The 27,175-nt window shown below is 41.5% G+C and overlaps 12 non-coding genes across 12 annotated transcripts; all 12 read right to left on the minus strand.

The window, feature by feature from the left end:
* Positions 1 to 1,354: 1,354 nt before the first annotated feature.
* Positions 1,355 to 1,426, minus strand: trnat-cgu (transfer RNA threonine (anticodon CGU)). The gene has a single exon. It is a non-coding gene; the product is annotated as a tRNA-Thr (tRNA).
* Positions 1,427 to 1,768: 342 nt separating this feature from the next.
* On the minus strand, positions 1,769 to 1,851 carry trnal-uaa (transfer RNA leucine (anticodon UAA)). Its single transcript has one exon. It is a non-coding gene; the product is annotated as a tRNA-Leu (tRNA).
* Positions 1,852 to 4,050: 2,199 nt separating this feature from the next.
* trnat-cgu (transfer RNA threonine (anticodon CGU)) lies at positions 4,051 to 4,122 on the minus strand. Its single transcript has one exon. It is a non-coding gene; the product is annotated as a tRNA-Thr (tRNA).
* A 342-nt stretch (positions 4,123 to 4,464) lies between these two features.
* On the minus strand, positions 4,465 to 4,547 carry trnal-uaa (transfer RNA leucine (anticodon UAA)). The gene has a single exon. It is a non-coding gene; the product is annotated as a tRNA-Leu (tRNA).
* A 2,199-nt stretch (positions 4,548 to 6,746) lies between these two features.
* Positions 6,747 to 6,818, minus strand: trnat-cgu (transfer RNA threonine (anticodon CGU)). The gene has a single exon. It is a non-coding gene; the product is annotated as a tRNA-Thr (tRNA).
* Positions 6,819 to 7,160: 342 nt separating this feature from the next.
* Positions 7,161 to 7,243, minus strand: trnal-uaa (transfer RNA leucine (anticodon UAA)). The gene has a single exon. It is a non-coding gene; the product is annotated as a tRNA-Leu (tRNA).
* Positions 7,244 to 9,443: 2,200 nt separating this feature from the next.
* On the minus strand, positions 9,444 to 9,515 carry trnat-cgu (transfer RNA threonine (anticodon CGU)). The gene has a single exon. It is a non-coding gene; the product is annotated as a tRNA-Thr (tRNA).
* Positions 9,516 to 9,857: 342 nt separating this feature from the next.
* trnal-uaa (transfer RNA leucine (anticodon UAA)) lies at positions 9,858 to 9,940 on the minus strand. The gene has a single exon. It is a non-coding gene; the product is annotated as a tRNA-Leu (tRNA).
* A 2,198-nt stretch (positions 9,941 to 12,138) lies between these two features.
* Positions 12,139 to 12,210, minus strand: trnat-cgu (transfer RNA threonine (anticodon CGU)). Its single transcript has one exon. It is a non-coding gene; the product is annotated as a tRNA-Thr (tRNA).
* Positions 12,211 to 12,552: 342 nt separating this feature from the next.
* Positions 12,553 to 12,635, minus strand: trnal-uaa (transfer RNA leucine (anticodon UAA)). Its single transcript has one exon. It is a non-coding gene; the product is annotated as a tRNA-Leu (tRNA).
* Positions 12,636 to 14,834: 2,199 nt separating this feature from the next.
* On the minus strand, positions 14,835 to 14,906 carry trnat-cgu (transfer RNA threonine (anticodon CGU)). Its single transcript has one exon. It is a non-coding gene; the product is annotated as a tRNA-Thr (tRNA).
* A 342-nt stretch (positions 14,907 to 15,248) lies between these two features.
* Positions 15,249 to 15,331, minus strand: trnal-uaa (transfer RNA leucine (anticodon UAA)). Its single transcript has one exon. It is a non-coding gene; the product is annotated as a tRNA-Leu (tRNA).
* Between the last annotated feature and the right edge of the window lie 11,844 nt (positions 15,332 to 27,175).

A 27,175-nucleotide genomic window follows, 5' to 3' on the forward strand; every position in this document is an offset into this window, starting at 1 on the left:
GGAAGAAGACATTTGCTGACCCCTGCTGGGTTCCCATATAAAACATCCAAATCTTGCGGTTACAGTGTGAGAGGAGTGTCCACAGTTTTTAGACGAGTGGGTGGAAAACCCGCAGAGGATGTTAAGCCTGATTATAATTCGAACGCTCTTTTATGGACATGACCTAAGCCAATCCTCATTATTTAGCAGCCCGACATGGACTGATTTTGCTAAAGTAATTCGGGTTACCTGAAGAATTAAATGTTGCGATTTCGATGGTTCACTAACTGTTCTCTGGAACGTTACTCTAAGCACGTTGCCGCTCTTAAGCAGGATTTTACATCGCAAAGTGGACTTTGATGAAGGTTGGCTGATTGGTAAAGTATGGAGCAAGGCGTAAAGTCTTTACGTTTTGCGGGTTTGCCCTGCCTCGGGGAAATCTGCTACCAACGTGGACCTTCGATCTTTTCGGAAGGCTAGCTTTCTCTGACAGACTGTGCTGTGAACCGTTCTGTCAGAGTGGCAAAAAGAAAAAGGTTAAGGGCTAGAACAGACCTTTCGTCATTCCGAGTGACTGTTTGGGTTTTTGAGGAGGCGGGACTGTTGCCGCTTGTGCACTTGCCAAGTTTCTACCAGCTTCAATGAAAGAACAACTCTATGGCCAAGGCAACGTTTCCCTTGAAGCACTGTCGCCTTTTGCCCTCAGCATTGGAGATGCATCCGGTGCATCCTTTTCTTTTTTTTTCTATTATTTTTTGCGCGTTTCTACATGGGACAGGTGTCTACTTTTACAAACGTCAGATTGAGACAAGATTTAGTAAGGGGCCGAAAGGAGTAATGTTACGAACGGCTTTTGACTTCTGTTGAACTGCCCGAAGTACGATTTCTTAGTCCGTTTTCTACACTTTCTTTAACTTATCAATGCACTTTCACGTGTCTCAAAGTGCAAGCATTTTATCCAGTGAAATGAAAAGAAAGTAACCAAATTCTATTTAATTTACAACCTTTATTTTCCTTTTTATCTCTTTTCCGGACAACGTGAAAGCTGGCCTGAAATCGTGACGAATGTGAGAATTTTACTTTAGCACCCTGTCAAGTCCTTTCCCTTCAAATACTTATTCGGTCATTCCTTGTTAGAAGGAAAAGCTTTCCTAACCTCAAGGTACACGTTCATTAGAGAATGTGTTTAACAAATGTATTGATGATCATTGTGAACAAATACCTCCATAATTCCATGCACCTAGAAATTCTATCCTGTCTGACGGATTCCGTGATACCAGCAAACATTTTCCCTTCAACCTCTGAAATGAATGTCTGGGTTCAATAGCTTAAAAATATCCTGATGTGCCAAAAGACTTGAACCTAGACAGGAACAAGGCCTTGGTGAGGTTTGAACTCACGACCCCTGGTTTACGAGACCAATGCTCTGCCTCTGAGCTACAAGGCCAAACTACCACAATACTGCTTGGGTCCACCCACTTCTCTGATAGGGATGAGCATGTTAATTGAGGGTTAACAGTTGGCTTAATTTTGATTCTTTCCTTCTCTGCTTTTGCATTGTTATGTTAATAGAGATTGCAGATGTTCCTGTGTGGTTTGGCTGGCTGGTGTGCTACAGTGCACAGTGGAATGGCAGTAAGAACACTGACCTGAAATACATTTATCCCTTTAATGTATTGTCAGTTGAGCTAAAGATCCAAGTTGTGAAACTGCCACACTTAACCATCAGAAGGTGAAAGTGTTTCACAAAGTCGAGAGTGTACAGAAGAAGTAATCTTGAACAACAAGCTACCAGAAGTGGGGATCGAACCCACGCGGGCATTTGCCCATTGGATCTTAAGTCCAACGCCTTAACCACTCGGCCATTCTGGTGGTAAAATGGTGGAGTTCAATCAATCTTTGTCTCTGCCACACCATGAAACTTGCGCTCATTCTTCTCGCTCCATCAGAAACTGGTGGGGTCTCATCTTCTGTTCTTGCGCGGGATTCCAGAAGGAGCGACTCCCTCTTCAGGGGGAACATCTCGCTTCCTTCACTTTGTTCCCATGTTTTGGATGTTTACATCGTGAAATCCTAAACCGATTCTGCTTCCTGAAGTGACACCTAACCATCCCGAGTATAGCTCCCGTCGCACTGAAAAGTGTGATAGATTCACTGGGAGGATTTGTTTGGATTTGAAACGATTGCCGTTGAGGAGTCGGGGCGGCTAATCATGGCACACTCTTAGTTTTTGGCAAGTTAGGTGACCTTCCTGCCAGCTAGTGAACCTCAGACAGGTGAGGTTATCCTGTGATGACGTCAACTCTGAAAAGGTCTAAAATTAATTTGGGAGGTTCGACTCCTCCTTAACCTCGTGTGGCATAAACTCAGTTTGTCTGACTGTACTCAAAGAAAAAAAGCGAATCCCGTATCAGTGCTCGGTGTGGAAACCACTCTGCCAAGCCTGACTAAGGACCCTGGCAATGACAAAGAGGAGCAGATGTAATTACCAGGTACCTTCCGACGATCATGCCAGTATAATTATTTTCTGAGTCTTGATCATATCCATAAAAATGTGGAGAGGTCTTCAAATAGGGTTTGATGGACGAATTTCAAATATATAGGCAATCACACATTCCTTTAATCAAAACAATGGCTTGAGGACTAATTTTAATGAGGATCTCTGTTGTCGTAATTTGGAGGGAGCAACTCTCCCTTGTCAATTCATTCTGTTCATGGAAGAAGACATTTGCTGACCCCTGCTGGGTTCCCGTATAAAACATCCAAATCCTGCGTTTACAGTGTGAGAGGAGTGTCCACAGTTTTTAGACGAGTGGGTGGAAAACCCGCAGAGGATGTTAAGCCTGATTATAATTCGAACGCTCTTTTATGGACACGACCTAAGCCAATCCTCATTATTTAGCAGCCCGACAGGGACTGATTTTGCTAAAGTAATTCGGGTTACCTGAAGAATTAAATGTTGCGATTTCGATGGTTCACTAACTGTTCTCTGGAACGTTACTCTAAGCACGTTGCCGCTCTTAAGCAGGATTTTACATCGCAAAGTGGACTTTGATGAAGGTTGGCTGATTGGTAAAGTATGGAGCAAGGCGTAAAGTCTTTACGTTTTGCGGGTTTGCCCTGCCTCGGGGAAATCTGCTACCAACGTGGACCTTCGATCTTTTCGGAAGGCTAGCTTTCTCTGACAGACTGTGCTGTGAACCGTTCTGTCAGAGTGGCAAAAAGAAAAAGGTTAAGGGCTAGAACAGACCTTTCGTCATTCCGAGTGACTGTTTGGGTTTTTGAGGAGGCGGGACTGTTGCCGCTTGTGCACTTGCCAAGTTTCTGCCAGCTTCAATGAAAGAACAACTCTATGGCCAAGGCAACGTTTCCCTTGAAGCACTGTCGCCTTTTGCCCTCAGCATTGGAGATGCATCCGGTGCATCCTTTTCTTTTTTTTTCTATTATTTTTTTGCGCGTTTCTACATGGGACAGGTGTCTACTTTTACAAACATCAGATTGAGACAAGATTTAGTAAGGGGCCGAAAGGAGTAATGTTACGAACGGCTTTTGACTTCTGTTGAACTGCCCGAAGTACGATTTCTTAGTCCGTTTTCGACACTTTCTTTAACTTATCAATGCACTTTCACGTGTCTCAAAGTGCAAGCATTTTATCCAGTGAAATGAAAAGAAAGTAACCAAATTCTATTTAATTTACAACCTTTATTTTCCTTTTTATCTCTTTTCCGGACAACGTGAAAGCTGGCCTGAAATCGTGACGAATGTGAGAATTTTACTTTAGCACCCTGTCAAGTCCTTTCCCTTCAAATACTTATTCGGTCATTCCTTGTTAGAAGGAAAAGCTTTCCTAACCTCAAGGTACACGTTCATTAGAGAATGTGTTTAACAAATGTATTGATGATCATTGTGAACAAATACCTCCATAATTCCATGCACCTAGAAATTCTATCCTGTCTGACGGATTCCGTGATACCAGCAAACATTTTCCCTTCAACCTCTGAAATGAATGTCTGGGTTCAATAGCTTAAAAATATCCTGATGTGCCAAAAGACTTGAACCTAGACAGGAACAAGGCCTTGGTGAGGTTTGAACTCACGACCCCTGGTTTACGAGACCAATGCTCTGCCTCTGAGCTACAAGGCCAAACCACCACAATACTGCTTGGGTCCACCCACTTCTCTGATAGGGACGAGCATGTTAATTGAGGGTTAACAGTTGGCTTAATTTTGATTCTTTCCTTCTCTGCTTTTGCATTGTTATGTTAATAGAGATTGCAGATGTTCCTGTGTGGTTTGGCTGGCTGGTGTGCTACAGTGCACAGTGGAATGGCAGTAAGAACACTGACCTGAAATACATTTATCCCTTTAATGTATTTTCAGTTGAGCTAAAGATCCAAGTTGTGAAACTGCCACACTTAACCATCAGAAGGTGAAAGTGTTTCACAAAGTCGAGAGTGTACAGAAGAAGTAATCTTGAACAACAAGCTACCAGAAGTGGGGATCGAACCCACGCGGGCATTTGCCCATTGGATCTTAAGTCCAACGCCTTAACCACTCGGCCATTCTGGTGGTAAAATGGTGGAGTTCAATCAGTCTTTGTCTCTGCCACACAATGAAACTTGCGCTCATTCTTCTCGCTCCATCAAAAACTGGTGGGGTCTCATCTTCTGTTCTTGCGCGGGATTCCAGAAGGAGCGACTCCCTCTTCAGGGGGAACATCTCGCTTCCTTCACTTTGTTCCCATGTTTTGGATGTTTACATCGTGAAATCCTAAACCGATTCTGCTTCCTGAAGTGACACCTAACCATCCCGAGTATAGCTCCCGTCGCACTGAAAAGTGTGATAGATTCACTGGGAGGATTTGTTTGGATTTGAAACGATTGCCGTTGAGGAGTCGGGGCGGCTAATCATGGCACACTCTTAGTTTTTGGCAAGTTAGGTGACCTTCCTGCCAGCTAGTGAACCTCAGACAGGTGAGGTTATCCTGTGATGACGTCAACTCTGAAAAGGTCTAAAATTAATTTGGGAGGTTCGACTCCTCCTTAACCTCGTGTGGCATAAACTCAGTTTGTCTGACTGTACTCAAAGAAAAAAAGCGAATCCCGTATCAGTGCTCGGTGTGGAAACCACTCTGCCAAGCCTGACTAAGGACCCTGGCAATGACAAAGAGGAGCAGATGTAATTACCAGGTACCTTCCGACGATCATGCCAGTATAATTATTTTCTGAGTCTTGATCATATCCATAAAAATGTGGAGAGGTCTTCAAATAGGGTTTGATGGACGAATTTCAAATATATAGGCAATCACACATTCCTTTAATCAAAATAATGGCTTGGGGACTAATTTTAATGAGGATCTCTGTTGTCGTAATTTGGAGGGAGCAACTCTCCCTTGTCAATTCATTCTGTTCATGGAAGAAGACATTTGCTGACCCCTGCTGGGTTCCCGTATAAAACATCCAAATCCTGCGTTTACAGTGTGAGAGGAGTGTCCACAGTTTTTAGACGAGTGGGTGGAAAACCCGCAGAGGATGTTAAGCCTGATTATAATTCGAACGCTCTTTTATGGACATGACCTAAGCCAATCCTCATTATTTAGCAGCCCGACAGGGACTGATTTTGCTAAAGTAATTCGGGTTACCTGAAGAATTAAATGTTGCGATTTCGATGGTTCACTAACTGTTCTCTGGAACGTTACTCTAAGCACGTTGCCGCTCTTAAGCAGGATTTTACATCGCAAAGTGGACTTTGATGAAGGTTGGCTGATTGGTAAAGTATGGAGCAAGGCGTAAAGTCTTTACGTTTTGCGGGTTTGCCCTGCCTCGGGGAAGTCTGCTACCAACGTGGACCTTCGATCTTTTCGGAAGGCTAGCTTTCTCTGACAGACTGTGCTGTGAACCGTTCTGTCAGAGTGGCAAAAAGAAAAAGGTTAAGGGCTAGAACAGACCTTTCCTCATTCCGAGTGACTGTTTGGGTTTTTGAGGAGGCGGGACTGTTGCCGCTTGTGCACTTGCCAAGTTTCTGCCAGCTTCAATGAAAGAACAACTCTATGGCCAAGGCAACGTTTCCCTTGAAGCACTGTCGCCTTTTGCCCTCAGCATTGGAGATGCATCCGGTGCATCCTTTTCTTTTTTTTTCTATTATTTTTTTGCGCGTTTCTACATGGGACAGGTGTCTACTTTTACAAACGTCAGATTGAGACAAGATTTAGTAAGGGGCCGAAAGGAGTAATGTTACGAACGGCTTTTGACTTCTGTTGAACTGCCCGAAGTACGATTTCTTAGTCCGTTTTCTACACTTTCTTTAACTTATCAATGCACTTTCACGTGTCTCAAAATGCAAGCATTTTATCCAGTGAAATGAAAAGAAAGTAACCAAATTCTATTTAATTTACAACCTTTATTTTCCTTTTTATCTCTTTTCCGGACAACGTGAAAGCTGGCCTGTAATCGTGACGAATGTGAGAATTTTACTTTAGCACCCTGTCAAGTCCTTTCCCTTCAAATACTTATTCGGTCATTCCTTGTTAGAAGGAAAAGCTTTCCTAACCTCAAGGTACACGTTCATTAGAGAATGTGTTTAACAAATGTATTGATGATCATTGTGAACAAATACCTCCATAATTCCATGCACCTAGAAATTCTATCCTGTCTGAGGGATTCCGTGATACCAGCAAACATTTTCCCTTCAACCTCTGAAATGAATGTCTGGGTTCAATAGCTTAAAAATATCCTGATGTGCCAAAAGACTTGAACCTAGACAGGAACAAGGCCTTGGTGAGGTTTGAACTCACGACCCCTGGTTTACGAGACCAATGCTCTGCCTCTGAGCTACAAGGCCAAACCACCACAATACTGCTTGGGTCCACCCACTTCTCTGATAGGGACGAGCATGTTAATTGAGGGTTAACAGTTGGCTTAATTTTGATTCTTTCCTTCTCTGCTTTTGCTTTGTTATGTTAATAGAGATTGCAGATGTTCCTGTGTGGTTTGGCTGGCTGGTGTGCTACAGTGCACAGTGGAATGGCAGTAAGAACACTGACCTGAAATACATTTATCCCTTTAATGTATTTTCAGTTGAGCTAAAGATCCAAGTTGTGAAACTGCCACACTTAACCATCAGAAGGTGAAAGTGTTTCACAAAGTCGAGAGTGTACAGAAGAAGTAATCTTGAACAACAAGCTACCAGAAGTGGGGATCGAACCCACGCGGGCATTTGCCCATTGGATCTTAAGTCCAACGCCTTAACCACTCGGCCATTCTGGTGGTAAAATGGTGGAGTTCAATCAATCTTTGTCTCTGCCACACCATGAAACTTGCGCTCATTCTTCTCGCTCCATCAAAAACTGGTGGGGTCTCATCTTCTGTTCTTGCGCGGGATTCCAGAAGGAGCGACTCCCTCTTCAGGGGGAACATCTCGCTTCCTTCACTTTGTTCCCATGTTTTGGATGTTTACATCGTGAAATCCTAAACCGATTCTGCTTCCTGAAGTGACACCTAACCATCCCAAGTATAGCTCCCGTCGCACTGAAAAGTGTGATAGATTCACTGGGAGGATTTGTTTGGATTTGAAACGATTGCCGTTGAGGAGTCGGGGCGGCTAATCATGGCACACTCTTAGTTTTTGGCAAGTTAGGTGACCTTCCTGCCAGCTAGTGAACCTCAGACAGGTGAGGTTATCCTGTGATGACGTCAACTCTGAAAAGGTCTAAAATTAATTTGGGAGGTTCGACTCCTCCTTAACCTCGTGTGGCATAAACTCAGTTTGTCTGACTGTACTCAAAGAAAAAAAGCGAATCCCGTATCAGTGCTCGGTGTGGAAACCACTCTGCCAAGCCTGACTAAGGACCCTGGCAATGACAAAGAGGAGCAGATGTAATTACCAGGTACCTTCCGACGATCATGCCAGTATAATTATTTTCTGAGTCTTGATCATATCCATAAAAATGTGGAGAGGTCTTCAAATAGGGTTTGATGGACGAATTTCAAATATATAGGCAATCACACATTCCTTTAATCAAAACAATGGCTTGAGGACTAATTTTAATGAGGATCTCTGTTGTCGTAATTTGGAGGGAGCAACTCTCCCTTGTCAATTCATTCTGTTCATGGAAGAAGACATTTGCTGACCCCTGCTGGGTTCCCATATAAAACATCCAAATCTTGCGGTTACAGTGTGAGAGGAGTGTCCACAGTTTTTAGACGAGTGGGTGGAAAACCCGCAGAGGATGTTAAGCCTGATTATAATTCGAACGCTCTTTTATGGACATGACCTAAGCCAATCCTCATTATTTAGCAGCCCGACATGGACTGATTTTGCTAAAGTAATTCGGGTTACCTGAAGAATTAAATGTTGCGATTTCGATGGTTCACTAACTGTTCTCTGGAACGTTACTCTAAGCACGTTGCCGCTCTTAAGCAGGATTTTACATCGCAAAGTAGACTTTAATGAAGGTTGGCTGATTGGTAAAGTATGGAGCAAGGCGTAAAGTCTTTACGTTTTGCGGGTTTGCCCTGCCTCGGGGAAATCTGCTACCAACGTGGACCTTCGATCTTTTCGGAAGGCTAGCTTTCTCTGACAGACTGTGCTGTGAACCGTTCTGTCAGAGTGGCAAAAAGAAAAAGGTTAAGGGCTAGAACAGACCTTTCGTCATTCCGAGTGACTGTTTGGGTTTTTGAGGAGGCGGGACTGTTGCCGCTTGTGCACTTGCCAAGTTTCTACCAGCTTCAATGAAAGAACAACTCTATGGCCAAGGCAACGTTTCCCTTGAAGCACTGTCGCCTTTTGCCCTCAGCATTGGAGATGCATCCGGTGCATCCTTTTCTTTTTTTTTTCTATTATTTTTTTGCGCGTTTCTACATGGGACAGGTGTCTACTTTTACAAACGTCAGATTGAGACAAGATTTAGTAAGGGGCCGAAAGGAGTAATGTTACGAACGGCTTTTGACTTCTGTTGAACTGCCCGAAGTACGATTTCTTAGTCCGTTTTCTACACTTTCTTTAACTTATCAATGCACTTTCACGTGTCTCAAAGTGCAAGCATTTTATCCAGTGAAATGAAAAGAAAGTAACCAAATTCTATTTAATTTACAACATTTATTTTCCTTTTTATCTCTTTTCCGGACAAAGTGAAAGCTGGCCTGAAATCGTGACGAATGTGAGAATTTTACTTTAGCACCCTGTCAAGTCCTTTCCCTTCAAATACTTATTCGGTCATTCCTTGTTAGAAGGAAAAGCTTTCCTAACCTCAAGGTACACGTTCATTAGAGAATGTGTTTAACAAATGTATTGATGATCATTGTGAACAAATACCTCCATAATTCCATGCACCTAGAAATTCTATCCTGTCTGAGGGATTCCGTGATACCAGCAAACATTTTCCCTTCAACCTCTGAAATGAATGTCTGGGTTCAATAGCTTAAAAATATCCTGATGTGCCAAAAGACTTGAACCTAGACAGGAACAAGGCCTTGGTGAGGTTTGAACTCACGACCCCTGGTTTACGAGACCAATGCTCTGCCTCTGAGCTACAAGGCCAAACCACCACAATACTGCTTGGGTCCACCCACTTCTCTGATAGGGACGAGCATGTTAATTGAGGGTTAACAGTTGGCTTAATTTTGATTCTTTCCTTCTCTGCTTTTGCATTGTTATGTTAATAGAGATTGCAGATGTTCCTGTGTGGTTTGGCTGGCTGGTGTGCTACAGTGCACAGTGGAATGGCAGTAAGAACACTGACCTGAAATACATTTATCCCTTTAATGTATTTTCAGTTGAGCTAAAGATCCAAGTTGTGAAACTGCCACACTTAACCATCAGAAGGTGAAAGTGTTTCACAAAGTCGAGAGTGTACAGAAGAAGTAATCTTGAACAACAAGCTACCAGAAGTGGGGATCGAACCCACGCGGGCATTTGCCCATTGGATCTTAAGTCCAACGCCTTAACCACTCGGCCATTCTGGTGGTAAAATGGTGGAGTTCAATCAATCTTTGTCTCTGCCACACCATGAAACTTGCGCTCATTCTTCTCGCTCCATCAAAAACTGGTGGGGTCTCATCTTCTGTTCTTGCGCGGGATTCCAGAAGGAGCGACTCCCTCTTCAGGGGGAATATCTCGCTTCCTTCACTTTGTTCCCATGTTTTGGATGTTTACATCGTGAAATCCTAAACCGATTCTGCTTCCTGAAGTGACACCTAACCATCCCGAGTATAGCTCCCGTCGCCCTGAAAAGTGTGATAGATTCACTGGGAGGATTTGTTTGGATTTGAAACGATTGCCGTTGAGGAGTCGGGGCGGCTAATCATGGCACACTCTTAGTTTTTGGCAAGTTAGGTGACCTTCCTGCCAGCTAGTGAACCTCAGACAGGTGAGGTTATCCTGTGATGACGTCAACTCTGAAAAGGTCTAAAATTAATTTGGGAGGTTCGACTCCTCCTTAACCTCGTGTGGCATAAACTCAGTTTGTCTGACTGTACTCAAAGAAAAAAAGCGAATCCCGTATCAGTGCTCGGTGTGGAAACCAGTCTGCCAAGCCTGACTAAGGACCCTGGCAATGACAAAGAGGAGCAGATGTAATTACCAGGTACCTTCCGACGATCATGCCAGTATAATTATTTTCTGAGTCTTGATCATATCCATAAAAATGTGGAGAGGTCTTCAAATAGGGTTTGATGGACGAATTTCAAATATATAGGCAATCACACATTCCTTTAATCAAAACAATGGCTTGAGGACTAATTTTAATGAGGATCTCTGTTGTCGTAATTTGGAGGGAGCAACTCTCCCTTGTCAATTCATTCTGTTCATGGAAGAAGACATTTGCTGACCCTGCTGGGTTCCCGTATAAAACATCCAAATCCTGCGTTTACAGTGTGAGAGGAGTGTCCACAGTTTTTAGACGAGTGGGTGGAAAACCCGCAGAGGATGTTAAGCCTGATTATAATTCGAACGCTCTTTTATGGACATGACCTAAGCCAATCCTCATTATTTAGCAGCTCGACAGGGACTGATTTTGCTAAAGTAATTCGGGTTACCTGAAGAATTAAATGTTGCGATTTCGATGGTTCACTAACTGTTCTCTGGAACGTTACTCTAAGCACGTTGCCGCTCTTAAGCAGGATTTTACATCGCAAAGTGGACTTTGATGAAGGTTGGCTGATTGGTAAAGTATGGAGCAAGGCGTAAAGTCTTTACGTTTTGCGGGTTTGCCCTGCCTCGGGGAAGTCTGCTACCAACGTGGACCTTCGATCTTTTCGGAAGGCTAGCTTTCTCTGACAGACTGTGCTGTGAACCGTTCTGTCAGAGTGGCAAAAAGAAAAAGGTTAAGGGCTAGAACAGACCTTTCGTCATTCCGAGTGACTGTTTGGGTTTTTGAGGAGGCGGGACTGTTGCCGCTTGTGCACTTGCCAAGTTTCTGCCAGCTTCAATGAAAGAACAACTCTATGGCCAAGGCAACGTTTCCCTTGAAGCACTGTCGCCTTTTGCCCTCAGCATTGGAGATGCATCCGGTGCATCCTTTTCTTTTTTTTTCTATTATTTTTTTGCGCGTTTCTACATGGGACAGGTGTCTACTTTTACAAACGTCAGATTGAGACAAGATTTAGTAAGGGGCCGAAAGGAGTAATGTTACGAACGGCTTTTGACTTCTGTTGAACTGCCCGAAGTACGATTTCTTAGTCCGTTTTCTACACTTTCTTTAACTTATCAATGCACTTTCACGTGTCTCAAAGTGCAAGCATTTTATCCAGTGAAATGAAAAGAAAGTAACCAAATTCTATTTAATTTACAACCTTTATTTTCCTTTTTATCTCTTTTCCGGACAATATGAAAGCTGGCCTGAGATCGTGACGACTGTGGGAATTTTACTTTAGCACCCTGTCAAGTCCTTTCCCTTCAAATACTTATTCGGTCATTCCTTGTTAGAAGCAAAGGCTTTCCTAACCTCAAGATACAGGTTCATTAGAGATTGTGTTTAACAAATGTATTGATGATCATTGTGAACAAATACCTCCATAATTCCATGCACCTAGAAATTCTATCCTGTCTGACGGATTCCGTGATACCAGCAAACATTTTCCCTTCAACCTCTGAAATGAATGTCTGGGTTCAATAGCTTAAAAATATCCTGATATGCCAAAAGACTTGAACCTAGACAGGAACAAGGCCTTGGTGAGGTTTGAACTCACGACCCCTGGTTTACGAAACCAATGCTCTGCCTCTGAGCTACAAGGCCAAACCACCACAAGCCTGTTTGGGTCCACCCACTTCTCTGATAGGGACGAGCATGTTAATTGAGGGTTAACAGTTGGCTTAATTTTGATTCTTTCCTTCTCTGCTTTTGCATTGTTATGTTAATAGAGATTGCAGATGTTCCTGTGTGTTTTGGCTGGCTGGTGTGCTACAGTGCACAGTGGAATGGCAGCAAGATCACTGACCTGAAATACATTTATCCCTTTAATGTATTTTCAGTTGAGCTAAAGATCCAAGTTGTGAAACTGCCACACTTAACCATCAGAAGGTGAAAGTGTTTCACAAAGTCGAGAGTGTACAGAAGAAGTAATCTTGAACAACAAGCTACCAGAAGTGGGGATTGAACCCACGCGGGCATTTGCCCATTGGATCTTAAGTCCAATGCCTTAACCATTCGGCCATTCTGGTGGTAAAAAGGTGGAGTTCAATCAATCTTTGTCTCTGCCACACCATGAAACTTGCGCTCATTCTTCTCGCTCCATCAAAAACTGGTGGAGTCTCATCTTCTGTTCTTGCGTGGGATTCCAGAAGGAGCGACTCCCTCTTCAGGGGGAACATCTCGCTTCCTTCACTTTGTTCCCATGTTTTGGATGTTTACATCGTGAAATCCTCAACCGATTCTGCTTCCTGAAGTGACACCTAACCCTCCCGATTATAGCTCCCGTCGCACTGAAAAGTGTGATAGATTCACTGGGAGGATTTGTTTGGATTTGAAACGATTGCCGTTGAGGAGTCGGGGCGGCTAATCATGGCACACTCTTAGTTTTTGGCAAATTAGGTGACCTTCCTGCCAGCTAGTGAACCTCAGCCAGGTGAGGTTATCCTGTGATGACGTCAACTCTGAAAAGGTCTAAAATTAATTTGGGAGGTTCGACTCCTCCTTAACCTCGTGTGGCATAAACTCAGTTTGTCTGACTGTACTCAAAGAAAAAAAGCGAATCCCGTATCAGTGCTCGGTGTGGAAACCACTCTGCCAAGCCTGACTAAGGAGCCTGGCAATGACAAAGAGGAGCAGATGTAATTACCAGGTACCTTCCGACGATCATGCCTTTATAATTATTTTCTGAGTCTTGATCATATCCATAAAAATGTGGAGAGGTCTTCAAATAGGGTTTGATGGACGAATTTCAAATATATAGGCAATCACACATTCCTTTAATCAAAACAATGGCTTGAGGACTAATTTTAATGAGGATCTCTGTTGTCGTAATTTGGAGGGAGCAACTCTCCCTTGTCAATTCATTCTGTTCATGGAAGAAGACATTTTCTGACCCCTGCTGGGTTCCCGCATAAAATATCCAAATCCTGCGTTTACAGTGTGAGAGGAGTGTCCACAGTTTTTAGACGAGTGGGTGGAAAACCCGCAGCGGATGTTAAGCCTGATTATAATTCGAACGCTCTTTTATGGACATGACCTAAGCCAATCCTCATTATTTAGCAGCCCGACAGGGACTGATTTTGCTAAAGTAATTCGGGTTACCTGAAGAATTAAATGTTGCGATTTCGATGGTTCACTAACTGTTCTCTGTAACGTTACTCTAAGCACGTTGCCGCTCTTAAGCAGGATTTTACATCGCAAAGTGGACTTTGATGAAGGTTGGCTGATTGGTAAAGTATGGAGCAAGGCGTAAAGTCTTTACGTTTTGCGGGTTTGCCCTGCCTCGGGGAAGTCTGCTACCAACGTGGACCTTCGATCTTTTCGGAAGGCTAGCTTTCTCTGACAGACTGTGCTGTGAACCGTTCTGTCAGAGTGGCAAAAAGAAAAAGGTTAAGGGCTAGAACAGACCTTTCGTCATTCCGAGTGACTGTTTGGGTTTTTGAGGAGGCGGGACTGTTGCCGCTTGTGCACTTGCCAAGTTTCTGCCAGCTTCAATGAAAGAACAACTCTATGGCCAAGGCAACGTTTCCCTTGAAGCACTGTCGCCTTTTGCCCTCAGCATTGGAGATGCATCCGGTGCATCCTTTTCTTTTTTTTTCTATTATTTTTTTGCGCGTTTCTACATGGGACAGGTGTCTACTTTTACAAACGTCAGATTGAGACAAGATTTAGTAAGGGGCCGAAAGGAGTAATGTTACGAACGGCTTTTGACTTCTGTTGAACTGCCCGAAGTACGATTTCTTAGTCCGTTTTCTACACTTTCTTTAACTTATCAATGCACTTTCACGTGTCTCAAAGTGCAAGCATTTTATCCAGTGAAATGAAAAGAAAGTAACCAAATTCTATTTAATTTACAACCTTTATTTTCCTTTTTATCTCTTTTCCGGACAACGTGAAAGCTGGCCTGAAATCGTGACGAATGTGAGAATTTTACTTTAGCACCCTGTCAAGTCCTTTCCCTTCAAATACTTATTCGGTCATTCCTTGTTAGAAGGAAAAGCTTTCCTAACCTCAAGGTACACGTTCATTAGAGAATGTGTTTAACAAATGTATTGATGATCATTGTGAACAAATACCTCCATAATTCCATGCACCTAGAAATTCTATCCTGTCTGAGGGATTCCGTGATACCAGCAAACATTTTCCCTTCAACCTCTGAAATGAATGTCTGGGTTCAATAGCTTAAAAATATCCTGATGTGCCAAAAGACTTGAACCTAGACAGGAACAAGGCCTTGGTGAGGTTTGAACTCACGACCCCTGGTTTACGAGACCAATGCTCTGCCTCTGAGCTACAAGGCCAAACCACCACAATACTGCTTGGGTCCACCCACTTCTCTGATAGGGACGAGCATGTTAATTGAGGGTTAACAGTTGGCTTAATTTTGATTCTTTCCTTCTCTGCTTTTGCATTGTTATGTTAATAGAGATTGCAGATGTTCCTGTGTGGTTTGGCTGGCTGGTGTGCTACAGTGCACAGTGGAATGGCAGTAAGAACACTGACCTGAAATACATTTATCCCTTTAATGTATTTTCAGTTGAGCTAAAGATCCAAGTTGTGAAACTGCCACACTTAACCATCAGAAGGTGAAAGTGTTTCACAAAGTCGAGAGTGTACAGAAGAAGTAATCTTGAACAACAAGCTACCAGAAGTGGGGATCGAACCCACGCGGGCATTTGCCCATTGGATCTTAAGTCCAACGCCTTAACCACTCGGCCATCCTGGTGGTAAAATGGTGGAGTTCAATCAATCTTTGTCTCTGCCACACCATGAAACTTGCGCTCATTCTTCTCGCTCCATCAAAAACTGGTGGGGTCTCATCTTCTGTTCTTGCGCGGGATTCCAGAAGGAGCAACTCCCTCTTCAGGGGGAACATCTCGCTTCCTTCACTTTGTTCCCATGTTTTGGATGTTTACATCGTGAAATCCTAAACCGATTCTGCTTCCTGAAGTGACACCTAACCATCCCGAGTATAGCTCCCGTCGCACTGAAAAGTGTGATAGATTCACTGGGAGGATTTGTTTGGATTTGAAACGATTGCCGTTGAGGAGTCGGGGCGGCTAATCATGGCACACTCTTAGTTTTTGGCAAGTTAGGTGACCTTCCTGCCAGCTAGTGAACCTCAGTCAGGTGAGGTTATCCTGTGATGACGTCAACTCTGAAAAGGTCTAAAATTAATTTGGGAGGTTCGACTCCTCCTTAACCTCGTGTGGCATAAACTCAGTTTGTCTGACTGTACTCAAAGAAAAAAAGTGAATCCCGTATCAGTGCTCGGTGTGGAAACCACTCTGCCAAGCCTGACTAAGGACCCTGGCAATGATAAAGAGGAGCAGATGTAATTACCAGGTACCTTCCGACGATCATGCCAGTATAATTATTTTCTGAGTCTTGATCATATCCATAAAAATGTGGAGAGGTCTTCAAATAGGGTTGGATGGATGAATTTCAAATATATAGGCAATCACAAATTCCTTGAAACAAAACAATGGCTTGAGGACTAATTTTAATGAGGATCTCTGTTGTCGCAATTTGGAGGGAGCAACTCTCCCTTGTCAATTCATTCTGTTCATGGAAGAAGACGTTTGCTGACCCCCGCTGTGTTCCCTTATAAAACATCCAAATCCTCCGGTTACGTGAGATGAGTGTGCACAGATTTTAGACAAGTGGGTGGAAAACCCGCAGAGGAGGTTATGCCTGATAACAATTCGAATGCTCTTTTATGGACATAAGCTAAGCCAATGCTCATTATTTAACATCTGGACAGGGATTGATTTTGCTAGAGGAATTCGGGTTACCTGAAGAATTAAATGTTTTGATTTCGATGGTTCACTATCTGTTCTCTGGAACATTACTCTAAGCATGTTGCCGCTCTTAAGCAGGATTTTACATCGCAAAGTGGACTTTGATGGAGGTTGGCTGATTGGTAAAGTATGGAGCAAGGCGTAAAGTCGTTACGTCTTGCTGGTTCGTCCTGCCTAGGGGAGATCTGCTGCCATCGTAAACCTTTGATCTTTTCGGAAGGTTGGCTTTCTCTGACAGACTGTGCTGCGAACCGTTCTGTCAGAGTGGCAAAATGGAAAAGGTTAAGGGCTAGAACAGACCTTTCGTCACTCTGAGTGACGCTTGTGCACTTGCCAAGTTTCTGCCATCTTCATTCAAAGAACAACTCTAAGGCCAAGGCAATCTTTCCTTTGAAACACTGTCACCTTTTGCCCTCAGCATTGGAGGTGCTTCCAGTGCATCCTTTTTTTTTTTTTTTTCTATTATTTTTTTGCGCGTATCTACATGGGACAGGTGTCTACTTTTACAAACGTCAGCTTGAGACAAGATTTAGAAAGGGGCCAAATGGAGTAATATTACAAGCGGCTTTTGACTTCTGTTCTGTTTTTTTTTTTTTAACTTTAGCACCCTGTCAAGCCCTTTCCCTCCAAATACTTATTCTGTCATTCCTTGTTAGAAGCAAAGGCATTCATAACCTCAAGATACATGTTCATTAGAAAATGTGTTTAACAAACGCATTGATGATCATTGTGAACAAAATGCCTTCATAATTCCGTGCACCTAGAAATTTTATCCTGTCTGAGGGATTCAGCAAAACCAGGAAAGATTTTCCTTTCAACCTCTGAAATGAATGTCTGGGTTGAATCAATTAAAAAAGCCCTTTTACACCGAAACACTTGAACGTGGACAGGGACAAGGCCTTAGTGAGGTTTGAACTCATGACCCTTGGTTTATAAGACCAATGCTCTGTCTCTCAGTTACAAGGCAAAACTACCACAGCCCACCTTGGGTCCACCCACTTCTCTGAAAGGAATGAATTAATTAATCTCTTAAGGGTAAGAACTTTTCCAAAGCAGAGTTTGAAGCAAGTGAATATGTGTTTTTGAAAATCATGTTACTGAAAGTGGGAATGAACCCACTCGGTCATTCTGCTGGCTGATAGATGGTGTATTATTAACCTTTGTCACCACAACTCCAGGGACCCTGTAAACTTCCTTTCTGCTCCATTTCGGAAAAAGGATAAGTTTAGTCTTCTAATTCACCTTGCAATCTTTGGCGATAATTTTTCAAAGTTTGTTCACTTGTTTATGGGTTAAATTGCGGTATTTGACATTTTTATATTCTTTTCATTTTGAGTGTCTATTGCATGTGAATTGTGATCCAGTATGATCAGTGATTGACCAATGCAGCTTTGCCCTCATCCGGAGTTGATCTTTCAATAATCTCAGCAATCAGTTCCACAGAAAACAGCAGGCTCCTTGCACTGCAGAATTTAATTCAAGAGTTTAACATCAAGCGTTCCTTGATGTAAGTGGTCTTACTGTCTTTTCACGTTTTCAGACTTATCCATCTCCAGCACACTTCATATTACAATCGGTCAGGTGGTTGGTTACCCTCAATTCGTTATACCTCGTTGTAAAGCACACACATCAACATATCTCCTCGTGTTACACTTCATTCATTTAATCTTCTTCATCATCATCTTGTATCTGTGGAACCGCTACATGAATATATAATACAATACCTGAATATTTGACTGACTTGCTTATGAACATTGAGGAGGTTGTTGACTGCACTACTGACTACATCAACTTCTGTATGGACATTGTAGTTTCAGTAAAAACGGTACGCTGCTATGCTAACTACAAGCCATGGATTACAAGTGACATCAAGGGCATTTTGAACCAGAAGAAAAGGGCTTTTATAGACAGTGATAAGCATGAGATCAAGCGCATGCAGAAAGAACTCCGAGTCCAGCTCAGGGCGATGAAGGAGCAGTACAGGAGAAAGCTGGAGCAGAAGTTGCAGAATAACAGCATGAAGGAAGTGTGGGTTTGGGATGAAAATCATCACTGGCTGCATCTTGAAGCGGGGTGCCACCATCGAGAGAGACGTGAAGGGAGCAAACCAAATGAACAACTTCTTTAACAGGTTTGACCACCCTAACCCACTCTCACTCTCACCTCAGAGTACTGCACCCTCCACCCATCCTTCTGCTGATACCAGCATAGGAGAGACATCCCCACCCACAATTACAGCAGCGCAAATGAGCAGAGAGCTGAGGAGACTTCGTGCCAGTAAAGCAGCGGGTCCAGATGGAGTATCACCACGACTGCTGAAGGTCTGTGCGCTGGAGCTGGGGAGTCCTCTACAGCGCATCTTCAACCTGAGCCTAGAACAGGGGAGAGTCCCGAGGCTTTGGAAAACATCTTGTATCACCCCAGTCCCAAAGGTATCACGTCCTAGTGAGCTGAACGTCTTCCGGCCTATCATTCTGACGTAACATGTGATGAAGACCATGGAGAGGCTGCTGATTCACCACCTGAGGCCACAGGTCCAACACGCCCTCGATCCTACAACTTGGAGTCCTGCCACGTGCAAAAGTTCACTGACGACACTGCTATTGTGGACTGCATCAGGAGTGGGCAGGAGGAGAAGTATAGAAACCTCTTCAAGGACTTTGTTAAATGGTGCGACTCAAACCACTTACACCTGAACACCAGCAAAACCAAGGAACTGGTGGTGGATTTTAGGAAACCCAGGCCCCTCCAGGACCCTGTGATTATCAGAGGAGACTGTGTGCAGAGGGTACAGACCTATAAATACCTGGGAGTGCAGCTGGATGATAAATTGGACTGGACTGCCAATACTGATTCTCTGTGCAAGAGAGGACAGAGCCAGCTGTACTTCCTTAGAAGACTGGTGTCCTTCAACATCTGCAATAAGATGCTGCAGATGTTCTATCAGATGGTTGTGGCGAGTGCCCTCTTCTTCGCGGTGATGTGCTGGGGAGGCATTAAGAAGAAGGACGCCTTACGCCTGGACAAACTGGTGAGGAAGGCAGGCTCTATTGTAGGCATGGAGCTGGACAGTTTGACATCTGTGGCAGAGCAACGGGCACTCAGCAGGCTCCTATCAATTATGGAGAATCCACTGCATCCACTAAACAGTGTCATCTCAAGACAGAGAAGCAGCTTCAGCGACAAACTGCTGTCACTGTCCTGCTCCACTGACAGACTGAGGAGATCGTTTCTCACCCAAACTATGTGACTCTTCAGTTCCACCCGGTGGGGGGGGTAAACGTTAACATTATTCAAAGTTATTGTCTGTTTTTACCTGCATTTTTATTACTCTTTAATTTAATATTGTTGTTTGTATCAGTATGTTGTTGCTACTGGAGTATGTGAATTTCCCCTAAGTATCTATCTATCTATCTATCTATCTATCTATCTATCTATCTATCTATCTATCTATCTATCTATCTATCTATCTATCTATCTATCTATCTATCTATCTATCTATGAAAGTCCAAGAGATAATTGCACTGGATATTCTAACATTCTGACTGTTTTATAGGGTAACCTGAAATGAATTGATATCACCGTAGCGGGGGATTTTTTAATAGTAAGAAAGTTATATTTTTGAGCAGCTGTCATTGATAGCTGTAGAAATATCAATTAAATACATATGAAAAATTGTATATGAATAGAGTTTAGTAATGAGTATCTTTGTTACTTTGCTGTTGATTGGGCCTGTACTACTTATAGGTCTTTGCAACAACATCGATTTAATCTATTTTTCCCTGGCACCGGTGCAATGTCTAGAGCCTATCAATACTGACCAAGGAGTCTGATCATACCTGTGGAAGTTATATATATTACCGATATCGACATCACAGAAATCATGTGCCCAATGCATGCTGGGCTTGGCTGTAGCTTCTCTGCATTCCTGGTAAAGTGGATTTAAAAAATGGATTGATTTCTAACTTTTGATTTCCTTCATCACAAGAGACATTTGTGGTATGTGTGAAGTTTGGCAGAGGTTTGCTCGGACTGTTGTTTGGACTGGTGGCACATTCAGGACGCGGGCATGCGGACACATGCGCATGACTTTGTGGTCATGTAAATTGCGATCTGAGGGTCTGCTTTGCCCACAGGAGTGGCTCTCAGACATATAAAGGAGGAAAATACTTTGTTGAAGTGATCTCTATGAAGTTGAATTTGAAACAGCAACCTGTACAGTATTTTATGCAGTAAGAATGTTTCTGCGTTTTAAGGGTAGGTGACATTATCCTAAAATATTCTTTGTTTTTAGTTGGCCAGACCAACAATTAAGTACAATTCATTTAAAATACTGTTAAGCTGCTTCTAGTCTTTGTGACACAAGTTAACCTTACCTGCACGTCTTACTGGTTGTTGTGGGAATAGAATGGGAGGACCAGGAAGAAAGCTGACAGAGACACCTGGTGAATGTGTAAATTTCACATTCCAATTGGAGATGCTGAGAGAGCTGGACACGTCAATGGGCCCTCCCTCCTTGCACAAGTCACCATATGGAAGTGCTGGAAATTGATCTCACAGTTAAGAACTGCACATCACAGCATCTTGAGAAAACACATAATTGATGTAAAACTATTTTTAAAAATGTTAAGTACACCGCCAGGAACCTGATGTTTCACATTTAAGAATTAAAAATATATACATATAAAGTCAGACGTGGTACCCCTGGAATACAGGCTTGATACTCGTCAGGATATAGGGTCCAGTCAAAGAACAGCTCAGAATACAGGCTCCAATTCTTTAGATCTAATGGATGTACCCAATTGTAAAGGCAAACAGGGAAATGCACGTATTATATATTCATTTCCTAGATATTCAAAATAAACTGTCACTAAACTACGTTTATTTTCATAGAAACATATTTACATTAAAAGCAAAAAAGTTTAAATCGCTGCAAATGGGTGGCAAATCTGGCATTTTTACTTGCGCAGTGCTGACATCTAACGGTTGAATGGTGTAACGACTGCAAAGGGGCGCTCCTCACTTTCAGTAAGAGAATGGCAGCGCAGGATAATGTATCAAAGAACAGATTCAGATAATTGAAATTTAATGTGAACAGACTTGGTGTCAGAATAAACTGTAGTTAAGTATAATAGTATGCAGTACTCATGAAACATGAAAAAGGTCTTCTGTTAAACGCATTCTAGTTGCACTAGTAAATGAACTCGAACTCTAAATGATGTATATATCTAAAAAAATTAACATTTTTAAGGTTAGTATAGTCATTACTCATCTTACTAACAGCAATTTCTAAATTAGCCTCGATCATCACATCACAATTGCTAGTCGAGTTTAGGACAAGGAGAACAGTATATCAAAATTTTGAGAAAGCAATTTTGTCTTCCTACCATACAATTACATTACAGGCTTTCAATTTTTGAAGCGTGATAAAAATGTACAGTATGTTTTTGTCTGAGTCTCTTTTTTTTAACAAATTTTAATGTTGCTTTTCAGTTGAAATTGGTCAGAAAAAAACAATATACATAACTTTAACAAATGGTTCAGTTCTTCTCTATTAACATTAAACTTTATCACAACAGTTTTTTAAGGGACTGGTGCTGCAGTGTTATACCCTTGGCTCAAATCCACAGACCTGAGATGTGTACAATTTGCATGTTTTCCCCGTGTATGTGTTTTTTTTTTCTCCTCTCTCCTACCACATTTTACAGGACACGCATAAGGCTGACCGGCAATTCTAAACTGACCCTGTGTGGAGATGGGTGAGTGGGCTTGTTCGGGGCTGGTTTCTTCATCGTGCCAAATGTGAAAGTAATAAATTTTAAGACATCGTGACATTCTCAAAACTGCTCAGTCAAGTACATGGTGGCAGGGAGCCTTTCATGGCTGCAATGAACGCAAAAGGCTAGAAACAGCCAAGAAATGAATAACAGCATACTGCATGGCCCACTCATGTCCACACACACTCTCACACAGGGCCAATGTGCAATTACCAGTAATAATATTAAAAAATTATTTATATATATAACCTCTTCAAGTAATAGCAACACATGCTTAATGGCATGACAACAAAACCCAAAGCAGTATCGAAATGAGAGGTCAACAGCAGTACATCGTTCCTGTGTCTCTTTATTTCAAGGAGATTTCTATTTAATTCATCTGAAAAATTACACAAATTCTAAGGTATTGTGCACTTCTTTCTGTATTTTTAAATGAGCTACAGAATCAACAACATCCATCCATCCATTTTCCAACCCGCTGAATCCGAACACAGGGTCATGGGGGTCTGTTGGAGCCAATCCCAGCCAACCCAGGGCACAAGGTAGGAATCAATCCCGGGCAGGGTGCCAACCCACCGCATGGATAGATAGATAATAATAGTAGATAATAATAAAATATCTACGTGGCATTGCACATAATCTACAGCTTCAAGTGTAACACAACAATGAGTAAGAGCAGAAAACAACGAAATATAGAGAGCTTTAGAAATAGTTCGTTAGAAGTTCATGCATTAATTAATTGGATGTTTTAATATTCTTGCTTTCACCTTTTTATACGTTCAATCATTGCCTTTATTTAATAAATTTTCTGTAATAATTTTGTTGCGTTTGCCTTTATTCGCTGCGCCCAATTGATGTCGCCCTTTTGAAGCTCGCCTTTTTGTGCGCGCCCTTATTGAATAGAACCATATTTCCTATGTAGCAAAATTTCACTATGTCTGCTATTTCAAAAATATTTTTCTGGGAAAGACCAAGCTTGCAAAACACAGTATATTTAATTATTAACAGTATAATATTGTTAAAAGATATTTTAACATTAACTTTTATATCTATATATGCTCCTGGTGCTAGGGAACAAGACAGCCATTTATAACTGTAAATACAAAGTCAAAAAGCAGACTATTGGCATGTGCAGTGGCTGTTAAACTGGTTTTGAAGTGTAGAGGCCATATGTTGCCTTCTCCTAATTTAAAGACCCCTATAGCTATGAGTGCTCTTCTGTGTATTGAAAAGTCATCTCAGATAAAGGAGCATTGAGATCATCGAGTGAAAAGATTCTCTCATCAGATTGGACGGAAAGCTCTCCATTATAGAAAACCCAGGAGTGGGTAGGCAGCCAGTTGGCTGAAAACTCCAGGACTGTGACTTTGTTTTTGACTTTTTCTGTTTAAATTTTAATCTACGCCCCTGTCAACTGAAAGTAGTTCATTGATTAACTGATTGATAGATAACGTTTGTTTCATTTATGTTTAATCAGTTTTTTTTTTAACCAAATCTCCATTTCTATGTGTACCAGTTCTGTGTTTAGTAATTACTATAATCTGTACTTGTTTTTTTAACTGAGAATTGTTCAAAACGCTCTGCGCCTGCACTCAGTGAAGAGTGCTATACAAAATAAATAAGCTGTATTGTATTGTTTTATGACTATAAAAAATGAGCATGTGGGATAAAATGAAACATGTAGCCTATTGTTTTCAGGTCTGAAATCACAAAGATGGGCGTATACACCATCTTAAATATTTAACAGGTAACAAAAATTTGGAAGGTCAGCAAGAGAAAAAGCAGAAGGTGTAATAAACACTTTATGTATCCATCACATAACTTTCCCCTTGTAAAGCTGTGATTTCAAAACTTTTTTCTTTGCATGAAAAAGTTAGTGACATCTTTGGGATTTTCTGTTTTTTTGCATTAATTACTCAAAGCGATGTGGTCTGATCTTTAATCAAATCACAGTTATAGATCAAACACAATCTGCTTAAACTACAAATTTATAAATAATTCAGCACACCCTTTGTTTTTACTACATTTGCTTCATTTTAATCACACATACAGTACTTTTAGGTTGCCACTTCAAAGGCATTGTTGTGACTCACTGAGACCATCTGTCCTCCAGATATAAAACTGAGGACGCATTTGTATTTTACATCAAAGACACATAGACACCATTTGGTGTATAAAACAGAAGTTATACCTGACAGTTTAGGAGATGGATCTGAACAGTTTTGACTATACCAAAGGTATCTGATGCCTGACTAGGGGGCTTCTGCTTACATCGCTCATCAACCCCTCCAGCATGCGCTACACGCCAGCCAATTCGCGTCTAAGTCGCTCGCGTAAGTGCATTTCACTTTCACCAAACAACAAATAGTTTATATCTCTCGGATACGCCTCTTCATTGGGAAGAAACACTACTTTTCCCTGATGGCAACACGAATTAGATGATCTACAAGTCTCCAGATTAAATTTTAAATCTGAACAATATATCTGATCTCTTTTCACTGTTCTGTCACCGAGTAATAATTTCCGTTTGTTTGCGCTAATGTGATCTTTACTATCAGTTTTTTGAGACTTTCGAATTTTAGTACTTTCATTATCTTTAACCTGCTCTGCATATGTATCACGCCAACGATTTTGAATTCTTTACGACATTCTACTTTGTCATCTACACTTTGTCTTGTATTTCCAGCCCCTTGCGTGGTTAAATCTCTTGGCACAAAGTCTTGTCTCAGGGGATGTGAAAGTATCTCTCTGAAAAAGTCATGTCTCATCTCAGGATTTTTTTTATTACAATAGAGAGATAATTCTGAAACTACTAAAAGATGTGACAGTGAAATTTGTCTAGATAGGCATACATATGGAAGAAGTGTGACATTAAGGTTGGGGCAGTCTGAGGGTCGGACGAACCGAAAAAAAATAATTGCATTTTTTATGAGTCAAAACCAAACTGTTACACATTTACATCATATTCCAAGTCATATACCATAAATAGTTTTACATACAAAATTGCAATATAATCTAAATCAAGAGAGGCCCACCGCATTAACAAACTAATTAAAAGGGCAGGCTCAGTTATGGGACATTCTCTGGTCCCCGTGGAGGTAACAGCAATGGTGAAAACAAAAACAAAACTGAGTGCCATTATGAACAATGCTGCACATCCTCTCTGTGACACACTAAAACTGAGGACTTTCAGCTAATGAACCATTCAGTAGAAGTGTGTCAAGGAACACCACTTGGGCTTCTTTATACCAAAAACTAATACATCTGCCTAATGCCTCACTGAGACTGTGACAGCCAAGTCAGAAGTTTTTTTTCAGTCATTCTGGTGTATGTTTGAGAGTGGTTAGCTGTTTGTTATAATATCTATCTATCTATCTATCTATCTATCTATCTATCTATCTATCTATCTATCTATCTATCTATCTATCTATCTATCTATCTATCTATCTATCTATCTATCTATCTATCTATCTATCTATCTATCTATCTATCTATCTATCTCACTTCCAATTACATGTTTAAAACTTTGAAATTCTGAAAAAGTACACAAGCTCTTTTTCAGCCTAACTGATGTTTTTTGTTGTTTTTTTCTATCCTCCTGGCCATCTAACCTTATCACTGGACTCATCTTTGGAGACTTACATCATGATATTGTATATAAGGACACTACTCTTCTACTTGATATTTATCTGTTTTTAAGATTATTTAGATTCATTTGTTTTTTGTCCTTTCTGTGTTAGTTCATGTTTAATGTTATTGCCTAATCTTATTTGTTTCTCTTTTCTTGTAACGTTTTCTTTGACATTTTGAGCTGCATTGTTTGTATGATAATGTGCTATAGAAATAAATGCTGTTGTTGTTCTTGATTTACCATTTGATCTACATTCCTATCCTCCCTTGTGGTCACGAGCTGTGGGTAGTGACTGAAAGAACTGGAGCTCAAAGTCCTCTGCATCAAAAGGAGCCATTTGAGGTGGGTTGGGCATCTGATTAAGATGCATTCTGGACGCCTCCCTACAATGTTGTTTTGTTATTACCAGATGGAATGACCTGGAGAGATTTAATCTCTCGGCTGGCCTGGGAACACCTCAATATCCCCCAGAGGAGTTGGAGGAGGTGACAGGAAAAAGGGATGTCTGGGCATCGTTGCTTAGACTGCTGCCCCTGTGATCCAGACCTGGATGCACAAATGGATGGACCTTCAGAAACTCAAACCTTTAATCAGTATATTTTTACTGGGTAGAATTATAAATTGCTTTCCATTCATTGTAGTAATATAATCACAATACTTTAAAGCTGAGGAGGTGCTGTAAGCACATATAATTAAATATCAGAATAAACAGTGTGCCAAGTTAAAACATTTGCATAAAGTGTTCTTTTAAAGGATTTCTCATCAGCTCTTATAAGGAAGAATCTTAACAGTCTGTTGGAAAAATAAGCTCTTGTCCAAAACCTGTTGTCTTCTACTTGATACAAGAAGTAAACGAAACACACAGCAGGGGGCTTGTTTATAAAACTGTGTGTATCTGAGTATGAAAATGTGTGTACCCCAAACAGCAGTAACATACATACAGCAAAAAAAAAAAATCAGATTTATAAAACCTGGCATACATACACAATTTACCCTTTATAAACCACAATCATCATAAATGGCTGGTAGCGCAAAAAGAAAAGTAGTATCATTCATGCTAGGTGCCCTTATTACAATAAGAGGTCTGCCAATTGCTCTGATTGCTTTAGGAAAACTGGACACTGCTGCAAATTTCCTTTTTATGTTGGCATGTACAACTAGACCATATGGAAACTGAATGTAGTGCCTTGTCAGTTATTTATGGCTTCCAGTACAGTGTGTATGATACGGTGCCTGGAGCAACTGCCTATAGGTACACCACTGATACCTTTCAATATATAAACAGAAGCTTACACATAAATGGGAGCTGATCTAGCAAACTGTAGGTACTACGCTGTGAAACAGAGAAAGATAATAAATTA

Source organism: Erpetoichthys calabaricus, chromosome 2 (genome assembly GCF_900747795.2).
Source record: "Erpetoichthys calabaricus chromosome 2, fErpCal1.3, whole genome shotgun sequence".
Lineage (NCBI taxonomy): Eukaryota > Metazoa > Chordata > Cladistia > Polypteriformes > Polypteridae > Erpetoichthys > Erpetoichthys calabaricus.